General features: G+C 42.2%; 2 pseudogenes; both read right to left on the reverse strand.

The window, feature by feature from the left end:
* Window positions 1–1,773: 1,773 nt before the first annotated feature.
* LOC136509096 (uncharacterized) lies at window positions 1,774–3,275 on the reverse strand (annotated as a pseudogene).
* A 6,684-nt stretch (window positions 3,276–9,959) lies between these two features.
* LOC136509216 (cyclin-T1-4-like) lies at window positions 9,960–16,791 on the reverse strand (annotated as a pseudogene).
* Between the last annotated feature and the right edge of the window lie 660 nt (window positions 16,792–17,451).

Here is a 17,451-nt window from a genome sequence, read left to right on the forward strand (position 1 = left end):
TATATATGAAAAAATATATGAAACATTGGGAACAAAATCTTGCAACATACGTGTACAACCATTGCAACATATGCAACATCCCGATCCACTTTTGCAACTTATGAAACAGTTACAATATACCTATGAAACATCTAAAACATTTGAAATATAGGTTTGCAACATGTGTTTTTCACCTTTCTTCTTCCATACAATGCAGCGCAAAGCGGGGAACAGCTGGTTCTGACCAACCGGCGACAGAGGATGGTGGCGGCCTGGCAGCGGCTAGCTGCGCCTGGCCAGCGATGCCCCCCTAGCTTGGGCGCGACGCAGGACAAGGCATGGTATAGCACGGCAGGGGCGGAGGCGCGGCGGGCCAGGGATGGGGGCGCGACGGGGGATGGCGGTGAGGGCGCGCTGAAGTGAGGCACAGCGCGGGATGGCGACGGTCGAGTGGGCGTGGCGTGGCACAGAATGGGATGCGCGATGATTGGTTGTGTGGGATGAACGGATGGCCACATGTGGAGAGTTTTTTTAGGGTGCGCGGCTAGACATACGGACGTCCTCATCCTATCTTTATCAAAGTTGAATTCATTTGATTCTCGGGAGGTAAGAACCACAGTTTTAAAAGAGAGGGGAGTTTAATATAATATTGACAAAAAGAAACACATGATCGGATCTATCTATTTGAAACTCGGGTGATATGTCCCCCTCTCATCACTCAAGCAATTTGAGGGATCAAATCACACAAATAAAACCAAAAACAAAATCTGAGTGATTCAAGCGCCCTATGATCACACGAATCATAAAAGGACAAATCAATTAAAAAATAACTAGAAACAGAATTTGAGTGAAACATGACTTAAAATCACTCAGGTTATGTATCACCTCCATCCACCTTCATGCAATACAAAATACAAGAACAAAAGTAGACGGCATGAAATAATTCTATCAAAATTCCCGCTTGAGTTACAGAAGAAATCAAATCACAGATTTCAAAAAAAAGAAATAAAAACAGATGAAAAAAAGGTTTATACACAAGCTGATTATCTAAAGAAGATCAAAACAAAAGCATACAATTTGAGATAAAAATGAGAGATTGAGATCAAAAGAAATAAGCAAAAATAAAAAACCAGAAATTTTCTATGGTTTCCAAAGCCCAAAAGATTATGAGGGCATTGCCTCAAACAAACAAATCAAACAAAAATCAATTAAAACTATGAACCAAACAATGCGTCTAATAAACTTTTTCACTTAGTACTAGTTACATCATTAAGACCTAAGAATTATACCTGAATAACCACTGTAAGTATAGTTGAACTCTAGTGTAAGTACAAAATTAATCCCTAGTAACTTGATAGTAAATTAATTAAGTGCATTATCAGGTGTGGACATTCTTTTCTTAATAGATACAGATTTTTCTACTACATTTAACAGGAAGAAAGTAATTATTCAGTGCTTAGTTTTGACTTCGCACGATTTCATAGTTCGAGTATTATAAAGGATCTTGAAGCTATTTTGTTGTGAGAGAAAAATACAATAGTTCTAGTTGATAAGCTGAGCGAACAGGACCATGTCGATGGCCAAAGGACATCTACCAAAGATCATGCACGTAAAGCACACTTGCATGTGTTCTCAGCAAAGCCCGCCGGCCGTGACGTGATTAGTACGTACTCTATGATTGATGGTTATGATGGGAACCAAAATCAAATCTCACGGTCCAAAATTTGTGTGACGGAGGCAAACAAATCACTCAAGCAAAGGATAGCTTTTCTCTATTTTTCCAACGACACCGTGTTAATGAACCCATGTACAAGCTCTGTTTCAGCATGCTTCCATGCAAACCTAACAAACAGAGGTATAGCCAGGCACTGTCAAGCTATCAGCACAAACTACACACCTCAACCAAGAAACCACCATCAACCATATAATATATGTACGTACGTACACGCACGAACACGTTGATCGATCAGATACGCACGTCACCCACCAGAAAACCCAACAACGGAGGTCAGCATCGTCCGCACCACCCTGCCACGCCAACCGCACAACCGCGGTCCATCCCCATCAACTCCGCCGCCGCCTCCTCCGTCAGCGTCTCCAGCACGGCTGCCGCGATGAGCACGCCCACGTCCTCCACAGATGGCCGCAGGTCCTCTGCGCGGACGCTTGCCCCGGCCATCTCCGAGGCTACGAGGCTGGTCAGCCTACCAAGGTCTTTCTCCAACGTCACGTCCTCCTTCCGACGCGCGTGCTTCTTCTTCTTCCTCCTCCTCGCCCGCGGCGGCGTCGGCGGGTCGGTGCTGCTGCTGCTGCTGCGGCGGCCGTCTTTGGACTGAGTGCTGCTGCTTTGGTCCTTGGCGATGGCGAGGACGTCGTCCAGGTCCAGCAGCGTGTTGGGTGTGTAGGCGGCCTCAAGGAGCTCGCTGAAGATGGCCAGGGCTTCTGCGGTGGTTGTGCGATTAATGGCGCGTCAGACTTTGGGCAGATTGTAGGAGCTCGATTCGATAATGGCGGGTGACAAAGAGATGGTGGCTGGGGTGCTTGCTTACGTACTCGGCGCGTGCGGCGGTGGTGGCGAGTGCTCGAACAGGCGCTGCTCCAGCACGGACACAGGGCTCAGCTGCTTCTTCGAGGACTCGTCCTCGTCGTCGTCTTGTTCCTGTTCCCCGTCGTCCTCCATGTGCGCTTCGACGGCTCCGGGGGAAGCGGGACGAAGAGCAAGCTCGAAGCTGTCTGGCGTCCTCTGCTTTTCGGCGACGACGCGGCGCCACCCGATGGCGGCCCGCTGCTGCCGGCTCTGCTTCGTCGCCGCAGGCGCCGTCGTACCTCTTAGAATCTTGGAGAGCAGCATCCTGAGCACGCCGCTGCGACGGGAGCCCTTCTTGTTCCTTGCCGGCCGCCTCAGCGTCCGGCCGGTGCCTCTGGTCTTGGGCCAGCACGTCGAGCAGGCGCCGCCGCCACACGAGGTGGCATCGAGGAAGGCCGGGGAGCAGCCTCTCTCGAGGAGATAGAGATCGAGGGAGAATGGCTCCTGCTGCTCACCCAGGACCTCCGACAGGCGGCAGCGGCTGCTACTGCCGGACGGCGACGGTGAAGGGTGGGCCATGGGATAGCACGGGGAAGGAAGCCGATGGACAAGGCGAGGTGGAAGGAGGAATAGGCGTGTGACGTGTGTGTGGAAGTGGAACAGCTGGTTGGAGCATATATTCGACGTGGCGTCAGGAAGCGCGGGGAAGCCGATGGAAAAGGCGAGGTTGAAGCTTTACAACTTTTTCTTTAACAACTTTCAGAAAAAAAAAAGGTGATAAAAGTTTGGGACTTGCTATTTTCCAGGTGCCTGAAAAATAACATTTGTTCAGGCAACAACTCTAAAACCATTAGATGAAGATCTAATAGATCTAAATTCACACAAAGAAAAGGCAGATCAAAGGATCACAACGTAGCCTGAACAAAAAAAAAACAGATTTCAGGCACCTGCTTTTTAGGAAAAGTGTAAAAGTTTATATGAAAGAGGGACTTGCTGTGCCTGAATTTTAGTTTTTTTTTCAGGCGACGATTATTGCATATATTTTATACCAAAATTGCATATTTCAATCATTGCAATTTCTGTAGGTGTAATCTGTAATTTTTGACACCGAGAATAAAAAACCAATTAGACAAAACCGATAAAATCTGATTTGTGTTGGCACAAAGACAATTAATAATTAACAAATATTTCTACAGGCAGATAAGGACAAAAATTTAATATGTTAAGACACAAAGATAAATAACAAGGGCATCACAAAAGTAACAATTTACTTGTACTAGTTGATGGTACAAGAGTGTTGCCTAAAACCATCTTAAAATTCAGGCATCTGAAATATAGGGGGAAGTGATAAATTATAGGGAGACATTAAGTTGTGACCCGTGGTCGAGAGTTCACCCTACTGCCTGAGACACAGATACCCAATTGGACGGGTATATACAAACAAAAATCACGAAAATCAAATGAAATTTCAGTCATATTTTGAATCTTCATGAAATTTTAGCTAAGATTTGAAAAAAAAACTAAACAAAATGGAATTGAAATTACCGGTATGTGTATTTACTGGAGGTGACCGGTAGGAGTGAAAATCACCGGTTTTCGGTGAAAACTAGATGAAATTATGAACTCTCAGCACAGGTGCTCACGCTCCTACTAGTGCTCTCGACGGTCGTCACCCGCTGATCTCAACGCCTATTGTCCTACCCCATAAGCCCTTTCCCCCCTCGAGTGGCCGCAGGCAGCTCTAGCCGCCTTGCCAAGCCACTCGCCTGATGTCTCCTCCACCCTCGTTGTGGTGGGGCGGAGGGGCATACTGGGGAGCGGAGTGGAGGGGCAATGGCAGAAAATCCTCCAGGAGAAAAAACGAGTGGAAGGCCACGCTGTATAAAAAATCGATGCTAGTTGAAACTTTTTTTTGCCACCCGATTCTCAGACAATGGAGAAGTTTGAGTGAGATTCTCGATTATTCTCACATAGAATCTAATTTTAAACAGCTTTAAACACACAAATACATATAATTTCCTTTTCAGTTGGAGCCCAAACAGAACGTACACGTCTGTGTGCGTGCAATGCAAGACCAGAGAGGCTTTCAGTTGTACCTTCTCTCTCTTCCGTCTTCACTGTCTATTTTCGATGCGCCACGATGCTTTTACCTGTTCTTTTTTTTTAGGTCACAGCAGAGAATCCTCACTTGATTTTTCATTTCATGACCACAGCCCTTAACGGCATGTTCGTTTGCTCGTAAACGATCGTAAATTTCCAGCGGGGAACAATGTTTTTCTCTCACACCAAACCAGCCAGCAGTAAATAATCCACGATCGTTTATGGCCTCCCGAACAAGCCTATCATCAAGGTACAAAATCTATTTCGTCAACCTGCACTGCCATAATTTGGCCTCTGATGATGAGATAAAAAAAATAATTTGGCTTCTGATTTGTCTTGTGGGAGACCGGCGGCTCTGATTTGCACAAGGCTTCCGTTGGCTTAAATAAATCCGTTGCGGCTACGCTTCCACAGCTGCCGGCAGCAAAGGGAAAACCAACCAGTTCCTTTTCGAGCGTGGCTCGCGGCTCGCCTGTGCTCTCGCTTGTCCGCAGGCGCGGGGCTTCGTCTGCTCTGCTCTCAGTGCTCACCCCCACGCGCGACAGCTCCACGGCGGCGTCGTCGTCGTCGTGTCGGGTCCAATCGGCAGGTGATCGAAAAGCGCGTGGGATGCCCGGCTAGAGTGCCGGACTGGTACTCCGCCCGGTACCACATTTGCTACGTTTCGTTCAAACGTCTGGGCATGAAAGACTGAGAGAGAGCATATGTGGTACTCGGCCTTGTTTAGATTGCAAGTTTTTTCACTCTCTCTCCATCACATCAAATCTTTGATATATGCATGGAGTATTAAATATAGATAAAAAAATAACTAATTACATAGTTTGATTGTAAATTACGAGACAAATCTTTTGAACCTAGTTAGACCATAATTGAACAATAATTATCAAATATAAACGAAAGTGCTACAATGTCCAATGCTGATTCCTAACCCTAATCTAAACGAGGCCATACTACGTTCAGCTCGGAATTCAGATTGCAATGGTTGAAAGATTGCATTAAAGCACAGCTAGAGTGCTAGCTGGCATTGCCGTTGACAGGCTCGTTGGAATGCAGGAGTTTTACAGGGTCACTAACTATTTTATTACTGTGGAAACCACACTGCTTGAGGGCTCCTGAGACTAACAAATCCCCACACAATACAATCGATCGCTGATTTGAACTGGCATCTCGTAGAGTAGATACCCGTTGTACTGAACTTTCTGTCCGTACCAATACTTTGAACGGGTGCCAACAAACGCCAAGACATGTGGAACCGGGCACTGCTCAGCAGCAGCGCTCTGAATTGTCGCCTCAGCGGAAGCCATCGATGCCTGTCGATGGAACCGGCACGGCGGCACTTCTGGCAAAACGCGACAGGGGAATCGCAGCTCCGGCCGGATTTCCGTCTCGTCGCCGTTGTTGGCTTCCTCTTGTTCGTTTGCGGCCGGGGCACGCTGGATGAAACGCTCGGTGCTCGTTCGTTGTGAGAAAAAAAAATACTAATGACTGATTATAAGTCCTGGTTGAAACCAACAAGTAAATAGACTCCCTATCCCCGAATTTACCTCGCTCCTCTCGGTTGAGCAGCCGCAGCGGAGCTGCCTAAGGCCTCGTTTCTCTCGGATCGGCCCGGAAGAGGTCCATTCCACCCGGATTGGGTCAGCACGGAATGAATATCAGTCCAGCACAGAACAGGCGTTCGGTTAAGGCTAACCTAGATTCCAATCCGGCTCGTTTCGACAATTCGACCCCCTCTACAGTCTGGAACCAATCCCCACCTACGACCCGCATGAACGAATCCCTCTAGAATCTGGGTCCAGGAATAAAAAGTGGGCCAGATTCAAAGCTTGAGCTGCCTAACGAGGCCTAACTGAACGGGAAGAAGCTCAAAAGGGTGCAGAATTAGCTGTTGGCGATTTCCAGATGCCTTCAGTGCCTAGGGCTAGATTAATCACTGGAGTAATGACTGAATAAGAGCATCTCCATCGGATCTTCTATCCCTTCTATTGTAACCAGCTAGAGGAGATATGTTAAAATAATTTTTATTGTTCACAAAAGGCAGTTCTATATGCAGTAATGCTCTAAACCAAGCGTCGGTCCGCCAGGACACTCCGTTGCTAGGCCACAACGTCAGCCCAACAACACACGCTCCTTCGTTTCTAAAAAAATTGATCATCCACTTATTTCTATTCACTCGTTTCTCTTCCTGTCACTCTTATTCGCTCGCCTGCCGCCTTCAAGCACATGGTCGTTGGTCCTCTGAGGCGCACCGCTCGGCACGCTAGCCTTGCCAGGCACGGTGCACGGCCACCTCCGAGCCGTGGCGCGTTGCTGCCAGCCCTGCTAGGCGCGGCGCGCTGCTGCCCTCTCTAAGTCGCGTGGCCGCGGCCTCCCTACCACTCGTGCAGTCGATGCCTCCCTTCCATGACGTGTAGCCATTACCGCCGGCCCGCCGCCTACAAACGCCACCGGGCCGCTACCTCTGGTGAACACCACACACTGACGAGCCTCCATTCTGCCCTCGAATAGTAAGGAGATGATGCGTTGAAAGCGCATGTTGCAAGAGTTTCAGATGTTTCAGAGGTATGTTGCAAGTGTTTCATATAGATGTTGCAAAAATAGATCGTGATGTTGTACATGTTGTAATATGTTGCAAACGTTCGTTCCAAATGTTTCATATGCTTTTTCAGACGTATATTGCAAGTGTGCTTATTTGGATGTTGAATATGGCTCACACATATGTTGCAAGGGTATGTTCAAAATGTTTTAGTTGTTTCAGTTTTATGTTGCAATAAGTGTTTTCATGTTGCAAGTTGCAAGTGTTTTATCTGGATGTTGCATATGTTTCACATACATGCTGTAAGTATATGTTCCAAATGTTTCATCTGCTTCAAACGTATGTTTTGTTCAAGTGTTTCATGTTGCAAGTGTTTCGTGTTTCAGTGGTGTTCTGAGAGTTATGGGGGCATGGCCCGAGCACCGAGGGAAGGAGCGAGGCGAGCCGGGGACCGGCAGATGGGGCGCGGCGCGCCTGGGGTCCTATGGACATGCGTGCTTGTCCTCATCTTGGTTCCCGAGTCCCACCCGCGTGGAGAGAGAGGAGGGGGCGGGGCGAGACGGCCGGGGGCAGGGTACGCGCGCGTGGCGGAATGAGGCAAACAAGGAAGGATTACAGCGATACGGTGGGAGTGCGGCGTGTTTCTGCTGAGCCGTTCGGCACTGTCCGATGGAATCCTATCCCATCGGACGTCCGGGCGCCAGCAATTCCCTTCTATATGAGATCTCTTAAAAGAAATTTTTGTTTTTCCCTAAAAAATTGTTAGACTAGGGCATTTGCGTCAGGGTCCATACGCCAGGGAGACCTCTTCTTTTTTTCCCCTTATGAGCAGGGTCGAGTGGGCATCGGTAGAAATTGGCAGAAGGTGGGACCTAGCGATATAGGAGAGGGGGAGGTCTCTCCTTTTTGTTAAGAAAGATAATGGTAAATTTAGGAGATCTCCTAAAGAATATAGGGATAATCGGTCTACTAGACTTATTCAAATTTTTAGACCCCATTTGGAGGGGTTCCTCCTAGTTCCAGCTCTGATACTATAGCGGTACTCTAGCAGTGCTATAGCAGGAGAAGCCCCAAATATGTAGCTTCTTCGGCTCCTTTGTTTTTAGATCATTTTGGGCAGGGCCGGAGATGTTTTCTCCGTGCTACAGTTATTTACAATACTAAACAGTACTCTACAGTGTTATGGAAGGCGGAGTCCCTAGAAGCCACACCAAACAGGCCCTTATTTAAGGATAGGGGAGTGTAAAGGAGTAAGGTTGTACGGAGTAAAGGCTTGTTTGGGAGCTTTAAAACAAGTGTTCTTTTAAGGCTTTTAGAACCTTTGAGGACTTGCATGAAATTCATGGATCTGACTCATCTATATATTTTTTGGATCTAGATTTTTGTGAAGTTGAAGCGTTGGGCTTAGAGTTGGTGAAGTTGACCTGTTTTTTGTGGATAGTGAAGCTCTCCAAATAGGCCATATATCATGGCATCTAGAGTATGGAGCTGGCCCTAACATTGATGATCCATGGGACAAGAACTAATCGAGCAAAGGAATATATAGCGAGTGCAAGTGAAAACCAGCGACGAGGATTTTGCCTCATTTGGGAGGGCTCTCTCCTACTCTGACTCTACCTGACATCACACTACAGCAGAAGTTGTAGCACGCCCATTTCTCTTTTGCCCCCAGCGAAGCCTTTTTTTTCTTTGGCTTTGCCAACGACTTTTTTTAGCTACTATATATATAGCACGGAGCCAGAGCCAAGCGAACCCGAGCATGCATTTGTCGAGAGGATTTGTCCAATTTCAATCAAACTAATTAAGTTTTAGCTTTCCACGCTTGTTGTGTCTTGGATTTTTATTATCTTGTTTTAATCTTTAATGTGTCACTTGAGATCTTCGCTTGCCTAAATTCATCGCCTATGGAAAAAATGTTATATACTTGTAACTTCCTCTATTTATAATTATAATTCACATAACTTTGTTCTAAGTCAAACCTCCTCTTTAGAACTATAGACTTGGCTTCAATTCTATCATTTTCTTATAGACTTTTTAAATTAATTTTCACTTCGAATTTTAACTTTCTCTAGTAAGTTATAAAAAAACGTTAAAATTTATGGTATGAACCTAGGACTAGTTCTATTAACTTTTTATAAAATATGTGTTGATAATGTATTTATGTTAACATGTACTCCCACATTCCAAATTATAAGAAATTTTAGTTTTTTAAGGTATATTGTTTTACTATGTATCTAGATACAGTGTATATCTAAATGCATAGCAAAAGTTACTTATCTAGAAAAAATAAAAACGTCTTATAATTTACAACGGAGAGAATAATAGTTGCTACTATACTATTTCTGTGAAATACTTAACCAAAATTAGAAAAGTTGATTTGATTTAGATTAATATTAAAGATAAAGTGAACTACAAATTATTTGGAACAGAGGGATTAGTAAACATTGTTATTTTCATTGACTACTAAATAAAGTCGTATAAGCCCTAACTAGGAAACGATGAGTAATGAGTTAATCTTTTTCAGTTCGTGCTCACAGCTTAGATTGGATGCTCAGCAGGCCGTTCAAGCGGCGACCACACACAGCAGGCTATTCAGGTGGCGACCACACGAAGACAACGTTGGGCTTTTTTTTTTTTTTTTTTTTTTTTTGAAATCGACAACGTTGGGCTTTTATTACCCAACAACTGGCACATTACCGACCAAGAAAAAATAATAAAGAAGCAAAACACGGGTCGATGTTCTAAAATCGGTGGCCCGTCGCCCTCTTCGCGTCGGCAAACATCACATGTAGAAAATGAAATGCAGAAATGCAACTATTACCAGAAGGCAGAAGCGTGAGCATGTTTCATTCATATATGTCAATGCTTGTTGGAACATTAACAAATTGGTAGCGCAACATTCCTCATACTGTAATCAGTTGTGTCGTTCGTGGGACACGTCACCATCGACTCATCTTGATGTTGCACAGTCAGCAATTTTGTGCGACTCCAGCATCCTCAGGCAGCAGTGAAGAAGATACATGCTCATCAACATGCATCGGTCGCCATACAATGAATTCCATACCGAATTGCATCGAATTCACCAGTTTCCATCAAACCCATCCAAAATCATGTGAACATTGAAGCTCGAGCCTTTTGTAGTCTTTTTCATTCTGCTCAGGTCTTCATACAATTTGAATGATCCTGGCCCTTTTGGTGCTTCAACATATGATTCAAGCTGCTGTGCCTTGTGCTCAGGAGCATCATTTTGCTTATGAAATGGTGGAGGATGTTCTTTACTGTCCGAGAAGCCCATGTCTTCAGCAGTTGTTGGTACACCCTGCTTGACATGGTGACCGCTCTCCATTGCTTGGTTAGTGTTTTGAAGATCAGCTGGAGGCAAGCTACCTTGGGATAAGTTCTGCCCCTTATCCTGCTTAACCTTCTCATCCTCAACAGCCAATTCAACACCATGTTCTAGCCCTCTATCAAGTAGATCACCATCGTCCATCACATTTATCTTTGTTGAAACACCACCTTTCGATTTGCTTTGCTTCTCCAAATCTGCTTTTGCCTTATCCTAGTCGATTTTATGCACCACATCTATTCTCAAGGTTGACAGCCCAGGAGCTTCTTTGTCACCAACACTATCTCTTGTTTCATTGGAATTATCATGTGATCGATGTGGTTTATGTTCTTCCGCTAGATTATGAGACTCATAGCTGGCCTTGGAATAATGATGTCCAGGCGAGGACCTTTTGTCATGGTGCAATCTGTCCATACAAGCATCCGTTTTAGTTCCACTCCTGTTCTTTACTTTGCTGCCACCATTGTTATTTTGAAGCATTTTGTGGCCAGAAAAATGCTTGTCTGAATTTGAGTGCCCAACATCATGGTGACCTCCAGCACCTGTTGAGGAAGAATGCTGCAAATTTGACAGTCTGGATACTTGATGACGTCCATGAGCAGATGGTTCCTTGGAGTTTTCTTCAGGTTTTACAGATGAATGTTAATTACGCACACCAGCAGAGCTACCTTTGGCTTCACCTCCATGTGATGGTTGTGCCTGCGTTGTACGGTTTTGCTGATACAACTCCAACATTTGGTTGCTAAAATCTGCAATAATTGGACCACATTGTTATAATAAACTAATAAATAATAATTATGACAACAAATAAGAATTTCCATGCACTGCCTAGTCAACACTAAACAATACATAGTGAGTAGAGCCCAGCTTCCACGAGGACAGAGGCTACTAAATTACTGATTCTAACAGCTGTAAGGTAGCTGGGACTTCCAGTCTGGTCGTCCTCTTTACCACAATGTTTTATGTGACAAATCACCAGTAAGGATTAGAAGATGCTCCTTAAAAAGGACGTACCCAGTGCAGAGAGTTCCCGCTCTGTGCGGGGTCTGAGGAAGGGTGCCAGTGGCAAGCCTTACCCTCGCCTGTGTAATGCGAGGAGACCACGACTCAAACCCAGGACCTTCCGGTCACAGGCGGAAAGACTCTACCGCTTGCACCAGGCCCGCCCTTCTAGAAGATGCTCCTTGTTTTTAGAAAAAAATAAACCAGTTACTAATTCCATGTGAAATAGTGCTCTTCCAAAGGTATTGTGTAGCTCTCTAATAAGGTAACTATTAATAAAAAAACATGTGTGCACCATCAAAATCCCATTCATAGACAACTTAAATATACCTAAGAAAGGCAGCAATATACTTATATTGCAAGAGAAAGACACATAGCAACTGTATATCCAACTGGAACAAGATCATTTCACAAGAGGGAAAATCAAACTGACAAACTCCATGGGCAGAACATTATCATAGCATGTTCAGAACATTGCCTAATGCAAATCTCAAATTTGACCAATGGCCACCCTCTTTAGGCCAAATAACAATATGCACTAGCTATTGTAAATATTTTTATTAGATCTTTAAGTTATTAAGTATATCCTACTTTCCTATGCAACAGAAAAATGAATTGGTTCGAGCATGCTGGCATTTAAATAAAATGGCCAACATGTAATTTATGAAAATTAAATTGTACAATGGATTAAGGTATGAAAAAGTTAAGACAGTCAACTATGGCATAAAATGTATTTCCATCTTAAAAAAAATGATGACAAAAAACAAACCTTGTACTAGGATATAATAAGCTAATGCAGTGGAGAAAAATGCCATCCTACTCTAGCCTGAATACAAGTCCAGTGGAGCTGCAGTATGTCAATAACTGCTAGAAGTAAAGAAAGAAGGCACATAGTTATCAAGTGAAGTAACCTCCGTCGAACTAAGAGTGGATTTCTCCTAAGTCAAACAATCTCAAGTTTGACTAAGTTTATACGGAAAAAAAACAATATTGACGATACCAAATAAATACTATTAGATTCATAACGAAATATATTTCTATAGTAAATCTATTTGGTATCATAAATATTGATAATCTTCTCTATAAACTTGGTCAAACATAAGATATCTATATACTCTTATAAAGCTAAACCCCACTAGATGATTTTTCTCTTCATGTAAGGTGTCCACATCATTCCCCACTAACTAACCCCACTAGATGTTCTATCTAGTCATGCAAGGTGTCCACATCATTCTCCACTAAGTCCATGTCATCCCTTATTAATTACGAAAAAATGTCCACGCCATCTCTATCATGTACAATACTTTTAATCTTTAATCTATGACATACATACAAGTCATCTACATACGCTATTTGTTTCATCACCTATTCCTCTAAAATGTAATCAAATATTCTATTAGTTTTTCTTCTACTAGATGAGTGCCTGTGCGTTGCAACGGGTGCAACATAAATTGAATGAGATGTTTGTTAGCCAAGTCAAAATCAAGAATATATCAATTCAATTTTTCACGTGTATTATACCATGATAATGTCTAGAAATACATTCATTATTGTAATGAATCTGAAATAAAAGCTAGGCTTGGAGCTTGTTGTCTGAAAGTTACGACAAACATCAGTTGCCTCAAAGGTTGAAAATTTATTGCTAGGCATCAAATTGAATTTATCCATGCTCTGCCTTGCCAAAACATGTATTACTCGGACTTACAATATCCTAACCCGTATGAGGCATGGCAATAATTCATTTTTTGGAAAAAAAAAGTATTTGTTATCAACACGCAACGCGAAGGACGACGAATTTGGATCACGATCATGATCATTACGTGGTGATATTCCAATAAATTCCTTTCTCTTCCCATAATTCTCTTTCCGTTTTATTCTATTTTATTTACTTGTCTTCCAGTGTCTCCATGCGGTGATTATTTGCCTGCCGGTGATTCCGTGAGTTTTATTCCATTTTATTTACTTGCCTTCCAATGTCTCCATGCGGTGATTATTTACCTGCCGGATATGGATCGCATGAGATGCGGTGATTATTTGTCTGCCGGATATGGATCGCATGAGTGTTTTGGTCCTGCCGGGTAGATGTTGACAATCCGTATGTTTTAGTTGTAGAGATTAGCTTATCGATTTTTTACCAAATCTGATACAACAAAATAACATGCAAGTCAAATTCATATATATACAGAATACTATATAGTAATCTTATGTATATAACAGATTTATTTTTAAGAAAATCCCACGGCAATGTGCGGGGTATGCTTCTAGTTATAAAAAAACTCAACCTGCCGGGGGTTAAGATAGCCCCTGGGCATTGCATCAAGAAGAAGACCTTTTCACGCGGGTCGAGAAAACCACCGAACGCCTGCCCACAGCAGCACCGTAGCCCATGTGAGAACGACCACGACAGGGGCTGCGCCTTAGACTTGTGCTTTGGCATAGGATAGACGAGGAGATTTGTTTAACCCGAACCTAAAAATTAGCTCCCACGAGGAGTCGAATACAGGATTTGAGGAGTGCTACTCAAGCCACCTAACCAACTCAGCTAGAGGCCCTTATTATGACTTATGATAAAACCAAAACCAGTAGTACCTATGATGTGTATTCAATACTTCAAAACCAGGAGTTTCACAGGAACAAAATCAATTTGACACACCAGACACATGGTAATAATTCAATCAATAACAGTCAAAACGTATGCACTATGCAGAATGAATAAACAAAATAGAGCAACTGAAATGATTTCATCACTGACTTTGAAAACAAGGACCAACCTTCAAGCTGTTGTAGTGTGACATCAAATTCCTGCCACCAAACCTTATCACCATCAGAAGGGAGCTTCACTTTGAGAAACTTAGCAGCCAAAAAGATAACACCTGCTGCAATTTGATGAGGCTCGAATTGCAGGCAAAGCGAAGTACTACTCAGCCTGTACAGTACACAGCATTAAGTGAAGTAGACAACTGGGGACTACAATTTGAAAGGACAGTTAGGGTAGCACTAGCATACCCATCATTTACAAAACTCCAGGCAACCTGAGGAAAATTATTTATATCACCAACATTGAATCTCCTTATTGCTTCAACCAAGGGCTTGTAAGCATGATGAATATTCAGGTCAAACTCAAGTGTTACAAGTACAACTCGCTCCCCAAGTAAAATAAGCTCTTTTTGTTTATCAAATAATTCCTGCAAGAGGCAACAGTAAGCACTACTCTCAGTTGAAATAACCCTTACATTTGCTTTTTGAGTCAAATATGAATTAGTGCATGCGGAAAATAAAATCTATGCAGATTTAGAAGAAGAGCAAAATGAAAGCACTATCACAATGTTCATGCTCAACACAACGGAGCATAAAAATCGTTTCCAGGATTAGATTGTTCGGCTTAGATAGTATAAGCAACCATAAGCTGATAATGGAAGCATGCAATGGCAGCTATTGATGACCATCATTTTATAAGCAAATGTTTATTAAGCATCATAAACTGTTAATCATTGATGATAGTAGCATGTGCACCTCAACCCATGACAAAAGTAGATTTCAATTTCAACTGCTTTCATTGAGATTTAGGAGTGAGATTTGAACCTACATACTAAAATGGAACAAAGATCTAACATTTACTTACATAAGTAGCTATACAATAATATAACTACATTATAGTAGTGTATGACGCAATGAGTTACAAATTTATACTTAAACATATACTAGTTCCAAAGTAAAGTATTCGAGAAAAGTTCCCAAGTAAAGTGTATGAAACAATATTAGTTCAACAGTATAACAATCATGCAGGGCAAACTAGGTAGTGTCAGGACTTCTGAAACAAAATAAAAGATAATGTAATCCATTACCTTCTGCTGCTTGATTCTCTGACCAGCCGTAGGATCCTTCTTATGAATAAACTCGTAAGAAATCAGGATGACATCCTTCAAAGGTATGGGTGTTTCCTCAACTTTTCCAGCTAAGAACATACAAACTGTGGCGATTATCTGTATGGATACAACAACAACAACAACAACAACATAGCCTTTCAGTCCCAAGCAAGTTGGGGTAGGCTAAAAGTATGGATATTAGATTTAAAAGTATTGGCACATATTCTATCTCTAGAAACAAAATGCATAACAACACAATATGAAGAATTCGTATTCAAACACAGATGCAAAAGCAAATGAGAAGATTGAGTTTGTCAATCTCTCATCAACAAAGAAGATTCTATTAATAGTCAGGCACAAAAAATGGAAAAAGCAAATCTTTTAATTAAACCAAATTTAATAGCAAAATGCAATTATATCAATGTACAAATTTCTAAGGTAATACAGTTACGAACCTACAAGCTGAAGAGAAACTTTGCCAACCATTGAAAAACAAGCATCAAATGACACTTACTCGTCTATCATTTTTTGCAAGGGATCGGCGAAGGTAAAAACGATGACAAAATACCATAGCTGTAGCAATCGTCAGTTGAGGCCTAAAAACAGCAAACAAATGAGGGGGCTTTATGAGATATAAAAGGATGAGCTAAAAGGATTTTTTTTTCAGCAAACTTGATAAAAGTTAATAACTGAAGGATTATCATGAGCAACGCAATTTGCATCAAGATTATAAGCACTGAGTAAACTGACATACTTTAGCATTCAACAACCAAGGTCAACCATGTCCACAAAAATAAACACCAGCAACACCTCAATCCATTTTTCACATGCCAGACAGTCTAAGTACCCGAAATTTAATTATACAACAATAGAAATACAAATTTCTCTTCTTGATGACAGTATGAACATTTTGGTCAAAACTAAAGTTAACTAATGGGGAAAAAGGTAAATATATTATTCCCAGAAACAATTGTAGATCCACATAAGTAAAATGAACAAAAGAATAAATTTGATATAGCAGATATATTTTGAGAAACTTCAACATCATGGAAATATTTAAGTAGCATTTCATTTTAAATCATGTACTGAGAGTTTCAGAAGTGAAATGCAGAGATAGCAGACAATATAGAGTAGATCAATGTCTCAATCTTACAATTTAAGCTTCTTCCCCAAATCTTGTAGAAACTTGCAATATGACTTTCGAAGGTTCGACTCTTTCTTCCAATCAATGCCATCCCTGCTGGATGGAGAGTTTTCCTCTAATTCCTTTCTACTGAAATACCATGATGGACCAAGTTTACTGGCTTCCTCACGCCTACCCTGGGTAAATCCATTGGAGCCATTGTCCACAACTCCATGACATGAAAAGTCACTAGGCACCATAGCCATGTAAGTTTGGTTATATTCAGCACGAAGTGATGAAGAATTTACTCCTTGAAATCCCAATCACTCTCTCAATAGAGAAGGTATACCTGGTGTTATGACAGTTACCAAGAAATTAAAGGGACGGTATGCACAACCTCACAATGGAAATTCAGAGTAAGGTAACGAGTGGCATGTGCACTCAAACAGGCAAGCTAAATTCCAAGATTGATTATAAAAATGGAAATTGATAGAATGGTATGGTTGCCATAACATGGTAGAAGGCCCAATAGTACACAACCATGCCCACATTTGGTGATGATATATGGCAGTACATGCTATTCAAAATTTAAGAATGGAATGATATAGCTTAAGAGAGGATAATTCATCAAGAAAGAATCCCAGTATTTATTAATAATAATAAATCTGAACTATAAAGCAATAAAAAAAATAGCAAACTTCTGAACCCTAGCCTGATCAACTATGCAAAATAATTCATCCTCATTTCCTTTGCAGCATGACATGCCCACCTCCCACACCCAACATTCATACCTACGTGGCAGAGCAAGACTCAAACATGATGCGAACTTCATCAAATGGGTTAGGCATTTCATCAAATAGGAAGGAGGCACAGGACCTTAAGTCAAGGATGACCAAGTATAATCATCAAACAATTCGTATACATACAAATCACCAAGTATAATCATCAAACAATTCGTATACATACAAACCG

This window comes from Miscanthus floridulus, chromosome 15 (assembly GCF_019320115.1).
Source record: "Miscanthus floridulus cultivar M001 chromosome 15, ASM1932011v1, whole genome shotgun sequence".
In the NCBI taxonomy this organism is placed as follows: Eukaryota; Viridiplantae; Streptophyta; class Magnoliopsida; order Poales; family Poaceae; genus Miscanthus; species Miscanthus floridulus.